Raw genomic sequence first — 13,134 nt, forward strand, 5'->3', positions numbered from 1 at the left:
TTTTTTTACAGACCTCTATTGACTTTTGGAATTGATCTCTGGGCCAGGCTTTCCAGATTTGCCTTCCTTTGATTTCTTTTAACACTGTGGGTTGAATTACGTTTGTGCTCCCTCCCAGCTCTGTCCTCCGTGCTGAGCAGGCTCCCTAGCATGCCAGACCCGCCGAAGTTCGTTCTCTGTTTTGCTCCTACCCGCTGCCCTCGTTTCTGATGGGGAGGCATTCATGGCTTCCGAACGCAGCATAGCACTGGCTTCTTGTGTTTTCTTTTTTCGATCATTAAACTGGTATGAGGTTATAAAAGCTGAATAGCTGAATATTTTCCATTACTTCAGTATGGTTGGGGATTTGGGGTGGGGGGGGGAGAGATAGTATAAGTTCATTAACTGCTTTCTTCGAAACAATGACAATTCTTTGCACTTTTCTGTTTTTTTTTGTTTGTTTTTTAAGGGCAAACATAGATTTGTGTGCAGTGTTTAGTTTTTCTTGGAGTTATGTGTCGTCAGAAGAATGTCTAGTATGGGAATGTGGTGTCATCAGTACCAGGTGCCAAAAACCTTTTAAACTTTAGAGCTGTTTCTACCTAGTTAGCAGTGTATCAGAAGGAAGTCCCTTAATTTCCCTAGCTTCCGGTTTTTTTGTCTGTTGAAGGAGAAGGTCGGAATAGATGATCTCTGAGGTTATTTCCATATAACTTGCAATGGTTCTATGGCCTTTCTTCTCACCACTAAAAAATTTAACATTCAGAGTCAGGGGGAGAGGTAGCAGTGAAAAAAATTTAATATTCAGTTAAGGGCATTAAAATGGACTTAAGATTTTTAGTGTGCTATAGTCACAAGACATTTTACGTACCTTCTTACGTCTTCATGAGATTAGTCATATAAAGGTATAAATCATGATGGAGTGATTATTCATTATTTCACAGCAGGTGACTCAAAGGATTACAAAAAAACAGCAAAAGGATGTTCTCTTCCTAAAAAGTACAGCTATTTATTGTGGGCAAAAAGGATAAGAAAGGAAAAATAGTCACGTAATTTTGAATTAAGCCACATTCTGTGAAAGTCAGTCAGGTTTACAAGAACATTTGACTTCAGTTGTATGACCACTTTTGAAGATCTTTCGGTTGGTAGTTAAGGAATTTCTTACTTTTTTTTTTTTTTTAAGTTTATTTATTTATTTTGAGAGAGGGACCCAGAGAGAGAAAGTAGGGGAGGGGTCGAGAGAGAGGGGGAGAGAGAGAATGCTAAGCAGGCTCTGCACCAGCAGTGCAGAGCCCGATGCAGGGTCCGAACTCCCAAAGTGTGAGATAATGATCATGATCTGAGCTGAAGGTGGGGTGTTTAACTGACTGAGCCACCCAGGTGCCCTGGGAATCTTCTTACTTTAGCATCAGCTTAAGAAAAATATGACTTGGAAGCTCCTCCCTGAAAAAAAAAATACTCCAAAGCCAAATATAAACTCTTTTGGGTGACATTTATCTTCACTGGGATTGAGTTTTTCCTGATTATAAAAAGCCATTTCCTGTCACAGCAGTGTACGTACGGTAGGTTTGACTTGATTAATTTCCTTTGAAACCGAGCGCCTTATTTTGGAAAACTTTATAGCTTTGGATAGTGAAGTTTTGTTGGCACTAGCAGGGAAGAAGAGCTTGCTCGTGCTAGGTGAGCGGTGAACCACACATCTGGACCCTCACAGGAGTTAGGCAAGGCCTTCTCCGGTTTATCCTCACTTTTTCAGATTTATTTTTAGTTATTCTACTGCTGTATTTGTTTCTCAGACTCTAGCCATAACTCTATTACTCTTTACATGCCTTACACTTTCTCCCTTTCATGTCCTTTCTTGGATTATCTCTTCCACCTACGATCCTGTTTCCTCCTCTCTGACTTTTTTCTGCCTGTCCATCCATTAAGCGCTGTCTCAGGTACCACTTCCTCCACGAAGATTTCCTGTTCTCTCCTAGCCAGGGGTGATCTTTTCCTGTGGCGTACTTAGCACTCTGCTTTGTGTTACGATTACTGTGTATAGACATCACCTCCACACCTGGGCTCTACACGCAATACAATGAGAACTAACATGTATATAACACTTGAGAGGTCATAGAACAACTTCTTTTGTATTTCACTTTATTCTTGTAGCAACCTTGTCAAACACATGATTTCACCTTTTTAATGTGATTGATGAAGAGATGTTCCTGGTTATCATCTAAGACCACATAGGAGGTGATGTTGGTTTGCACTTGAGCTCAGTTTCTTTGACTCCTGACCTTTGCTTTCTGGTCCTTTCTGATCACCACTTGAGTCCTGAGTACGTCAGCTGGTGCTTGACTTATGCGAGCATGTTCACTGCAGTCTCCAGCAGAGTGCCTTACGTTTGTGGATTGTCAATAGATTCTTGTTTGTAATTAAAGACTAACAGCTAATACCTTGTCTACATTCCAGATAGATGTGGATTCAGTTTATAATAACACGTCTATCGTTTATTGAATGCCTTCTGTTTTGCAGTCACTTTATTATTATCTTTTTCTTCTCCAATTTTTATTTAAATTCTAGTTACTTAACATATACTGCAATATTGGCTTCAGGAGTAGAATTCAGTGATTCATCACTTACATACAACACCCAGTGCTCATCACAACAAATGCCCTCCTAAGTACCCATCACTCATCTAGCCCATCCCCCACCCACCTCCCACCATCAATCCTCAGTTTGTTCTCTATCTTTAAGACTCTCTAATGGTTTGTTTCCCTCTCTTTTATCTTTTTATCCCCCATCCCATATGTTCATCTGTTTTGTTTCTTAAATAAGACATATGAGTGCAATCATATGGTATTTGTCCTTCTCTGATTGACTTATTTCACTCAGCATAATACACTCTAGCTCTGTCCACGTCATTGCATGTGGCAAGCTTTCATTCTTTTTGAAGGTTGAATAATATTCCTGTGTGTGTGTGTGTGTGTGTGTGTGTGTGTGTGTGTGTGTGTGTGTATCCATTCATTTCCAGTCACTTTAGTAGCTAACTTACATACAGTTACAGTAGCTGACTCACCTCCTCTTTATTTTGTAACATTTTATTGTGGAAAATTTCAAAGATGGATAAAAGTAGGGAGATTGGTAGAATGAATCCCCACCTATCCATAACCCATCTTCAAGAATTATCAGTATTTTGCTATTTTTTCCTCATCTGCTTCTTGTTCTTTTTAAAAAGCTTTATTTGGAAATAAGTTCATACATGTATAAAAGTTCAAAAACTAAAGGTATTATAAAAAATGATATAGTATACAGATTGATTTATTATTAACATTTTATCCTATTAGTTTTGTATCTCTATTCTCTCCCTCTTCCTCTCCCATTCTACACACACACACACACACACACACACACACACAGTGTTTTTTTTTTTTTTTTTTTAACCATTTGAGGGTAAGTTACATGCATTGTGACCCTTTATCTCTAAATATTTGAATGTGTATTTCCTGAAAGGGGATATCTCTTACACAACCTCAGTACACTTACCAACTTCAGTAAATTCAGTATTCAGCCACCCTTAAAAACAAATGTTTATTTCTTTGTCAGTAAAACTTAAGAAATGGAGATTTCCTCTGTATTCTGAAATCTACTTTATTAATACAGTATCATTTGGGTTGCACCTAAATTGGATTTTTACAGTTAGGTGTTCTTGTCACCATGCTGCTAACAACTTCTCTATCTCAGACTAACTGCTCCATGATGCAGCCCCCACACCTTTCTCCTTTCTGTTTATTATTGGTCCTGTAGTATGCAGTGAGTGTTTGGATGATGTTTGAATAGAAGATAATAAATAACTGGAGGAATTATTATTATCTTTTAATGACCACTAGTAAGTTTTTTCCATAGTTAATGAGAGCAGTGAAAATTGCTTGTATGGATTTTGTTCTTTTTTAAAAAAGTTGTTTTCACACGTGTCAAGTGTGGTTTCTGTCTTTCCCTGGAAGTGGTTAGGATCAGTCGTACATTAATAAAATACTTTACCTGGCAACAACTGTGATACATGCCAACAAGCCTCTTCATAATTTTGCAGTACAAGAAATCATGGTTTCCTTCCTCTTTATAGCTTTTTAGCTTAGATGTTTCTCTAAAATGCGGACAAAATGGAAGAAGAACCAATTGATACATCACTTTACCGTTTCCAAAAGAATGCTAGAATTTTAATTAACGTATCCTTTAATGAATCGTAAAATTCCAAGATTAGGAGAAGCGAGGCTAAAGGTCAGCAGGTGACTTCTCAACATTAGCAGTCCATCTGGCATAATTAAAAAAAGTGCATGCACATGCGCTTACACCCTTTAATTTCTAAGTCATTACACATGTGCTTGGGCCCTGTCATAGACATTTTCAAGAAGCATTCTAATATAGCTGGTCCATTTCAGCACCACTCACTTGGTCTGGGTCCCTTTCCCGTGCTTGGATCTATTTTGCTGTGGGCCCGTCATTACACAGTTGAGCTGGTACTATTACCTACTGAGGAATATATTGTTGTCAGGCAGCTCTGATGGTTTTAACTGACCTTCTGCTCTTGTGTTATCTTGGTTTCTCTTCTTGTTGTTCTCTTCATTGTTTTCTGTTGCTGATGAGGTTCATTGTATCAGTTTATCCTGAAATGTGACCATTCGTACAGTACTCCAGCACGAAATAGATTGGAGTCTAAACTCCCTGATTCTGGACATTGCATTTTTTTTTTATTAATCTAGACTAAATGCTCATTAACTCTTTTAGCAGGTACTATTCAGTTACTAATGAGTTTTTGTTAGTTTGATCATCTCAGTCTTTTCTGTAGCTGCAACTTTATGTCCTGTCTTTCCCCTCCAGGTTTTATACATGCAATGTTCAGTGTGTCTCAAATATAGTTTTCTTAGGTATGGTATGATCCACAATTTTAACTAACGGTAATATTTGTGCTTATTTTCAGCCCTAGATTATCCTTAAACAGATATTTTGGGGCTTCCTCCTTTATTCATGGTTCTGTCCATGGCACCATATTGAAAGCAGATTTACTCATTCTATGACGTTTCTTTATTTTTGAGAGGCAGAGAGAGACAGAGCACGAGTGGGGAGGGGCAGAGAGAGAGGGAGACCCAGAATCCGAAGCAGGTTCTGGGCTCTGAGCAGTCAGCACAGCCCAGCACAATGCAGGGCTCGAACTCGTTTACTACAAGATCATGACCTGAGCCTAAGTGGGAAGCTTAACCTACTGAGCCACCCAGGCGCCCCCAGATTTACTCATTCTAATTCCTTTGTGGAAAGCAGGGTGTTTCTGTAGGTGGCACATGTTAAATAACAAAGAAAATTAATGTATTGAGGGCTCTTGTGACTTTCTACATAGACTCAATTTCATTTCCTGGAATCCCAGCGAGGATTAGCTGGGGCGGAGGTGGGGGACAAGAGCCTGGTTTTCCCAGACAGCAGACCTCAGAGTTGATGAGGATTCCCACAGTTTCTCCTGAGTTTTAGGACTTACCCACAAGGCTCTTCATGAAGCTAGAGCTCGTAGTCCCTTAGTGGCAAGAGGTGCTGGCCAGGCCTCTTGTGAGTTCACACCAGCGCCTTCCCCTCGCCTCATAGCTCCACTCTAGATTATACCACAGGGAGCTCTCAGCTGACTTTTCTCTCATTCCCGGAAGTCCTTGTGGATAAGGGTAGATTGCCAGAGCTTGATATTGAGAATCAGATGATTTGGAATGGAGTCCCAGGTCAGCGTGATCTTAGACAAGTTCTTTACCTCTTTGAATCTCATTATCCTACCACATAAGCCTGATAAACAAACAAGACTTTTTGTACCAGGTTATTGTGAAGAATAAATGAGGTATTGTATGTAAAATAACTTCTGAAACTATACAACATCTCTCCTCATCGAATAACTTTTTTTTAACCTGCATTGAAGCTCCTCTGCTTTTTGTTGAAGTCAAAATAATTTAAAAGAAGATACATTTAATTAGATGATGTGAGTGATCAGAAAATCTCTGATAAACTTATGGGAGTTTAAAATTTCAGAGAATATTTTGTCTTTTTGGTCTGTTCGTCAGACTTCAAAATTTATGTAAAAAATGTTTTGAAACACCAGCCGTGTTTTTGCTCTTTCTCCAACTGGCTTTCCATTTTATGTGGTGCAAAATTTGGCCAATGACAGGCAGAAAGGAAAATCTGATTGTTAAATAGATATTGCCCACAAGAGATTTCTCCTTGCTTCCTAAATGAACTTGCCTTGACAACAATTGCTATGGTACCGCTTCTTATTCACTAATTTATCTGAAAAAAATACAGTCTCTTTTCGATAGTTTGTGAAACTAGCCAAAGACTTTAGTACAAAAAGACTTGATGCTGACTAACCCGTATTATAATAAATACTTAAGATGTTCAACTCATCAAAGGTATCAGTAGTATTGGTAGCCTTAGTTACAGTTAGTAAGGCAGTTGATACTTAGTTCTTACTTTACGCTGTAAGCATATCACCCTCCCCTGTTAAAGATGTTCTGCAAAGCCAGTGACGGAAGACACTTAACCTCTCTGATTGTGATGCGACGGAGCAGGGTATATGGTGATGACACATAGCTCACACAGCTATAATAAAATACCGTAGCCTGGATGGTTGAACAACAAACACTTGCTTCTTTCAGTACCAGAGGCTGGGAGGTCTAAGATCCAGGTGCTAGCAGATTTAATTCTTGGTGAGGGCCCTCTCCCTGGCCGTCTCCCTGGCGAGCTCTATTTTCACACGGTGGAGAGAGAAAGCTCTGGTGTGTCTTCCTCTTCTTGTAAGGGCGTTAATCCCGATGTAGGGTTTCCACCTTCGTGACCTCCTCTACACCTGATCACCCCCAAAGGCCTCCCCTTTTGTTACCATCGCATTGGGGGTTAGGGCTTCAATATATGAATTTGGGTGGGGGGACGCATTCAGTCCATAATAGGTATTAAGTGTTGAGATTCTGTTTGGGAGGCCGCTGGCCTCTTGTTTGTTGACAGCTAAGGCATCTCTAAGTGCCGGTCATTCTTTGTTTTAAACCACAGCCCTGCTTGTGGTGGGGCCAGAGCAGGCCAGTCGCAGCCTCTCCCGACCTCACAAATGTGTGTTTTGTTTTTTTAAAAAGGACATTCCAGAAGGTGTAAGGAGTCCCTCCAGAAATAATTCTGTGATTGAAACAGATTGTTTTCTGATTTTGGAGGCCACCATTTACATTGTCCTTCGGAGGGATTGGCTCTAGATTTTGATAATCGGAATTGTGTAAGGGATGCAAGTGTGAGATTGGCTGTTGGTGTCAGGCAGACCTGGAACTCAATGCCAGTCCTGCTGTCTGCCGACTAGGTGTTCGCTGTTAACCTCTCAGTAGTGACTCAGATCAGTCAGGGTAAAATGAGGATAGTACCTCCCTTTGTAGGACTGCCGAAGTGATCAAATGAGCAAAAGCGTAGGAAAGAGCCAGGCACCTAGCAGGTACACAAAAGTGGTCACTATTAGTAATGGATATTACATAGTAATATTTAAAAGATAACTTTTGTTTGAAAATTTTTTTTGAAAAAGGCCAGTGACCAAATAGTGATTTACAAGTTTACTCAGATTTCTAATGTAACTAAATTATGAAAATATCTGCCCTTTGGTATACACGTTAAAAAAAATTTTGTTTAATGTTAATTTATTTTTGAGAGAGAAAGAGATAGAGTGGGAGCAGGGGAAGGACAGAGAGAAAGGGAGACGCAGAAAGTGAAGCAGGCTCCAGGCTCTGAGCTGTCAGCACAGAGCCCGATGCGGGGCTCGAACTCCCGAACCATGAGCTCATGACTTGAGCCGAAGTCAGCTGCTTAACCAATTGAGCCACCCAGGTGCCCCCAGTTTACACATTTATAATAGAGATTTCAGATAGTCACTGGAAGAATTACTAATTACGCTGAATATTTAATATCGGGAGAAAGAAAAACATAACAGTTATTTAGTTTTCTTTTGGTTCTATCCTTAACTTCTTTGACCTTGTCTTCTCTTATATTTTCAAGCTTTTTACTTGCCTCTGATGCCTAAAAAAAGAGTTGAAGCAAGGAAGGGCTGACCTTGAACTTTCTTGTGTTTTCTCTTTATAAGACAAAGCTGTAATGTGATTATAACCGAGTATTTAATGTTTTGAAGAGCCAACCCTAATTAAATGTGTTCTCCCACACTGCACTTTCCGTCAAAGTACTGAGGTTTTACACAATAACTTCTGATATATGGCTTTTCCATTTGAATGAGCCATCAAAAATGTTTTTTTTTCCTTTGCTTGCGGTGATGGGTGTCCCAGCCAAATTGCAAGGCCAAAGTTGTGATTGTTTGTTTAGGCGGATGCTGTCGTAGAGAAATTAATAAAGTAGAATTTGAAGATTAAAACTCCTATCTCTCCCGGTTACTTTTATTGAGAAAGTTATTGAATCTGTTACGACAGGTATGCTATGCAGTGGTTGTAATTTATTTTATATGATGGTTATTTTTCTCTTCAGTTTTGGCTTTTTCTGGGCTGACTCATTGCGAGAAAGAAAAACTACCGTAAGAGAAAAAGTATGTGGCCCTCAGAAACAGGCATAGTTGTGAAAACATTTCTAATGAAAGCGCTTTGAACTTTCAAGAAAAGGAAGTGCTTTGTAAATAAACAATAATTACATTCTCAGTTCATTTTTACTTGGAATGATTTGGTAGATTTTATATACCAGGTGAAAGAATGGCTTTTTTTTTCCACCCTCCTTTATTTTCAGGACTGAAACTAATTTTGTGGCTTATAAAGTAGAGTTAATTTCATTTTGCTGGTTCCTTGTGGTGGCTCCTTGCAGGGATACATGGAGTAGATAGGTCAGTATCCGCAATCCAAATGCCTGTGTGCAGTTGTAGGGTGGTAACAGGAGCGATTTCACTTTTAATTGCTCTCTGCAAAAAAGTATTTCCGGTTTTAGACTTTCTAAAAGGTGTTTCCTAAATGATATTCGTTGGAAGTAGTATGGTGTCAAACTACAGTTTTGGCTTCTCTCGTATTATCCTTGTAATTTGCTGACCACCGTGACTGAAATGGCCGTGAAAGTCAGTGTGCCAGCCCTCTGTGCTCGTTTCCTTCTTAATAGTTGTGAAGGGAAGATCGGGGCCTCTTTTCTGTCACAGAGAGTTGGGAAGCAAATTCATTCGTATTCACCAGGAAGGTTATAGAATAAAGCAGTCAGTTTCTTTTCTTTTCTTTTTTTTTTTTTCCACTGTTCGAAGCTTATTTGATATTTTAGTTGCTTGGTGTGACACTTAAGATAGTTGGTTGCATCGTTTGTAGGTAGATCTTTCTTTTTACATCATATGGCAACGTTCACTATGTTCTGACTTAACACAGTACACAAAATAAGATCCTTTAGAGCAGTTACGCACAATACATGCAATGCTGAATTTAAACATTGGATCCCAGGATGTGATTGGCTGGAGAAAACAAAAGTTGCACGAGGCATGTTGGGTGAAGGATCCAGAAGTAAGTCATACAACACACAGTAAATACACATCTGGTTTGAATAGCGAACTGCAGCATATTCATTATGGGCGGTGGTGTCTCTGAGGCAGTGGAACTGTTTCACGTTAACTGACTTGGGAAGACGCAAGATGGGTACCATCCAGCATCAGGATGTAGCCGCAAGGCTTTGTGAACCATTCCTATTTGTAACTTAGGAAACTGACGTTTTCCCTAGGCCATTTTTAACGTTATTACTTGAATAACAGAACACGATATACACAACCTCCAACTAAAAATCCCGTTGTAGTCTAGACGGTGATGTGGTACAACATTAGAAGACTCTAAAACTGCAGCTCTTTTTGGGTCCCCCAGAGTGTATCTGCACTCTTCTTCAAACGGGCCACTTCCTCAGGAGTCAGGGTCACCTTCACAGCGTCTGAGATTCCATTCTGTCCCAAGATGCAAGGAACACTAAGGAAGACATCATCTTTTATTCCATAGAGACCCTTAATCATGGTGGAAATCGGATGCACCCGCCTAAGATTCTTCATTATACTTTCTGCCAAATCTGCCCCAGACAGTCCAGTGGCCCAGGAAGTGTAGCCTTTCAGTTTGATCACCTCATAGGCACTGTCAGCCACCTGTTTGTGAACCTCTTTCCACTGTTCCTTATCTGCATCAGTGCCTGAGTCAGGGTGCAGATTCTTCAGGGAGACACCAGCAACATTTACTCCACTCCATACAGGCACACTGGAGTCTCCATGCTCTCCAAGGACCCACCCATGGCAGCTTACCGGGTGAACTCCCAGCCTTTCCCCCATTAGGTAACGGGACCGGTGAATCCAGATTGCAACCACTTCCAATAACACGGTTTTTGGGAAAGCCGCTTATCTTCCAAGCCGCATAGGTCAAGACATCCACTGGATTGGAAACAACAAGCAACTTGCAGTTTGGGCTGTATTTTACAATATTAGGAATGATGAACTTAAAGCTGGTCACATTGCGCTGGACCGAATTAAGACGGCTCTCTCCCTCCTGCTGACGTGCCCCAGCTGTGATAATAACCAGCTTGGAGTTTGCAGTCACATTATAGTCTTTGCCAGAGAGTTTTTGGTGTTCTGAGGAATAGGCTGCCGTGCTAGAGATCCATCATCTCTCCCTTCAGTTTGTCTTCCATGACGTCAACAAGAGCAAGTTCACCTGCCAAGTCCTTCATTAAGATACTGACGGCACAAGCCATGCCAACAGCACCAACCCCAACGACTGTAATTTTATTCCGGGGGGTATGGTCTTCCTTAAGAAGATTCTGAATCAGTTGATCCTTGAGAGTTGCCATATCTAATTATCTCTATAACCTTAGACTTAGAAGCAGAAGGAATCAGGAGTGCACCTCGGGCAGGCGGGCGTCGGCAGCATGTGGTGTTGGGTCCGGACTTGGTGGCAGCTGCTCCCGTACCAAAGCAGTCAGTTTCAAATGAGATCCTAGGAGTAAGTTTCCAAGGCTTGCTAGAAGTGATTTGATCTGCTTCTAAGACTTCTGTGACAGAATTTATAGTACTGTGAAATTTTAAAATATTAAAGAGCTAAAAAAAATAAGAATATTAAAGCTAGGGAATTTCCATTTTTTGGGAAGGCAAATCTTATTTGAAATATGAAGCAATTAAAATGGATTTGCTTTAAAACTGTTAAATTCTATCACAGTCAAGTGAGTGTAACTTTTATGAAGCAGCTGTTTTAACTTATGTTGATTTCAACATGGCTATTGGAGTAAATTCAAAGGCGACTTGCTGACAGAATTTGTGAATGGTAGTAAAAACGTTCTTAAAGGATAGTTGGTATAGTTTGGGACCACCTTTTACATGAGTAAATAATATTCCAAAATTTAGTGTTTTGAGTTATTCAAGACTCCCATTTAAAATGTATCTGGAGCTTTGCTTTGAAATACATTAACAAAATAAGCTACACTGATGGGTGAAGGTAGGGATGCATAGATGGGTAGGGATGTTATCACAAATGTAGCAAAATGTTCATGTACATGGAGGTGGTGGGTATATGGGTATTCACTATATAATTCTTTCAATTTTCCTGTATGTTTGACAGATTTCATAATAAAATGTTGGGGGATGCCTGGGTGGCTCAGTCGGTTAAGCGTCCAAGTTTGGCTCAGGTCATGATCTCACAGTTTGTGAGTTCGAGCCCCGTGTCGGGGGCTCTGTGCTGACAGCTCGGAGCCTGGATCCTGCTTCAGCTTCTGTGTCTCCCTCTCTCTCTCTCTGCCCCTCCCTCACTCACACTCTGTCTCTCTCTCAAAAATAAACAAACATTAAAAAAAATTTTTTTTAAATGTTGTAAAAAGAACAGAATCACTGTGAGGATGAGTTAGTGTTGTAAATTTCAGCTTGTGCATTAACAAGCTGTATCTTTGCTCCTGAGCCTTTTAGAATTGTTAGGTAAGATTCTGAAGAATGTGGAAGTAGACCAGACCTGGGTTTAAACCCTTTACCGTAAGTAATCTAATTATCTCTATAACTGTGAAAGTTTTGTATCTCTCTAAGCCTTTCCCTGTCTATAAAAATGGAACGATGATTCCTTGTGGAATTATGGTAAGTATCTTTCATTTTTCTGCTTTTGTGAGCCAGACCCTGGTCCTCAAAGGCTTATTGAATCCAGTTGGATGAATAGTGGAGAGAGAAGGGGAGGTATAATTCATTGGTGCTTGGGAGTCTCCAGATTCACTTCCACAAGGCCATAGAGGTCCCATACTTGACAGAGGCCAGGCGAAAGAAAGGGAGGGAGAGAAGCAACTAGAAATCTTCCCCAGCGGGATGGTGAGTTGGAAGCTTTTGGCATCAGATCTGAGCTAGAAACTGGGCCCTGCCTTCTGCTAGTTGTGTCACTTTGATTAAGTTACTTAAACTTCATCGAACCCTAATTCCCTCAGTTTAAAAATAGAAGCTAGAATATCATTTACCCCGTGGGCTTCTGTTACATTTAAATAACATATATATGACAAGTAGTGAGTAAGTGTTTAGAACATGATAAGTGCTAAAAGCAAATGCCATTTACCCTTTATCGTCCTCATCTTTCCCCCCTCCCATCTGTGTCACTTTCTCCACTTTTCCAAACACCGTTCATTTTTGTCTTTCGTGTTTCGTGTTCCCTCAGCCTTTCTGCTGACAAAATTAAGGCTATTGCCTCCCCTTTTCTAGATGATTGAAAAGGATGATAAGCAGATCCAGCAGCAACCTCCTTAGCATCCCTGGCCATAACTTTGTCAAATTGGAAGCCTGGTAGCTATCAGTACTGTTTTCCAGGCCATTTGGTGCAAAAGCAAGCCAAGTTGAGATCATTTTGCAATTAAAAATTTCATAAGCTGCTGAGTCACATATTTTCATAGTCTGACATATTATGCTTCCAGTGGCTCCTGATGCTATGGATTGAGGGTAAGGGTTGGAACATTTTAAATTCGTCTTTTTAAAACTCTTCCTAATAATATTTCTGTGCCTTGGTAATATTAGTCAATTCTTACCCCCCGGCTTGTTTATCTTAGAAAGTATAGAGAGACTGACAGATACCAACTTTAAGAGAGGAGGTCTTTCCAATAGTAGTTATTCTAAAGTATAAAGCTTTCCAGGAATATTTCTAAAAGTAAAAACAATTCTGC

General features: G+C 40.1%; 1 protein-coding gene and 1 pseudogene across 5 annotated transcripts in view; one reads left to right on the forward strand and one right to left on the reverse strand.

Annotated features, from left to right (window-relative positions):
* The window catches only part of DYM (dymeclin), a 353,737-nt gene that overhangs the window by 113,511 nt on the left and 227,092 nt on the right, over nt 1–13,134 (forward strand). The gene's annotated exons all lie outside the window — the stretch shown is intronic.
* LOC124517155 (L-lactate dehydrogenase A chain-like) lies at nt 9,812–10,806 on the reverse strand (annotated as a pseudogene).

This window comes from Lynx rufus, unplaced genomic scaffold, assembly GCF_022079265.1.
Source record: "Lynx rufus isolate CCGP_SWC_20201006 ecotype Redwood Valley unplaced genomic scaffold, mLynRuf1.p SCAF_20, whole genome shotgun sequence".
Lineage (NCBI taxonomy): Eukaryota > Metazoa > Chordata > Mammalia > Carnivora > Felidae > Lynx > Lynx rufus.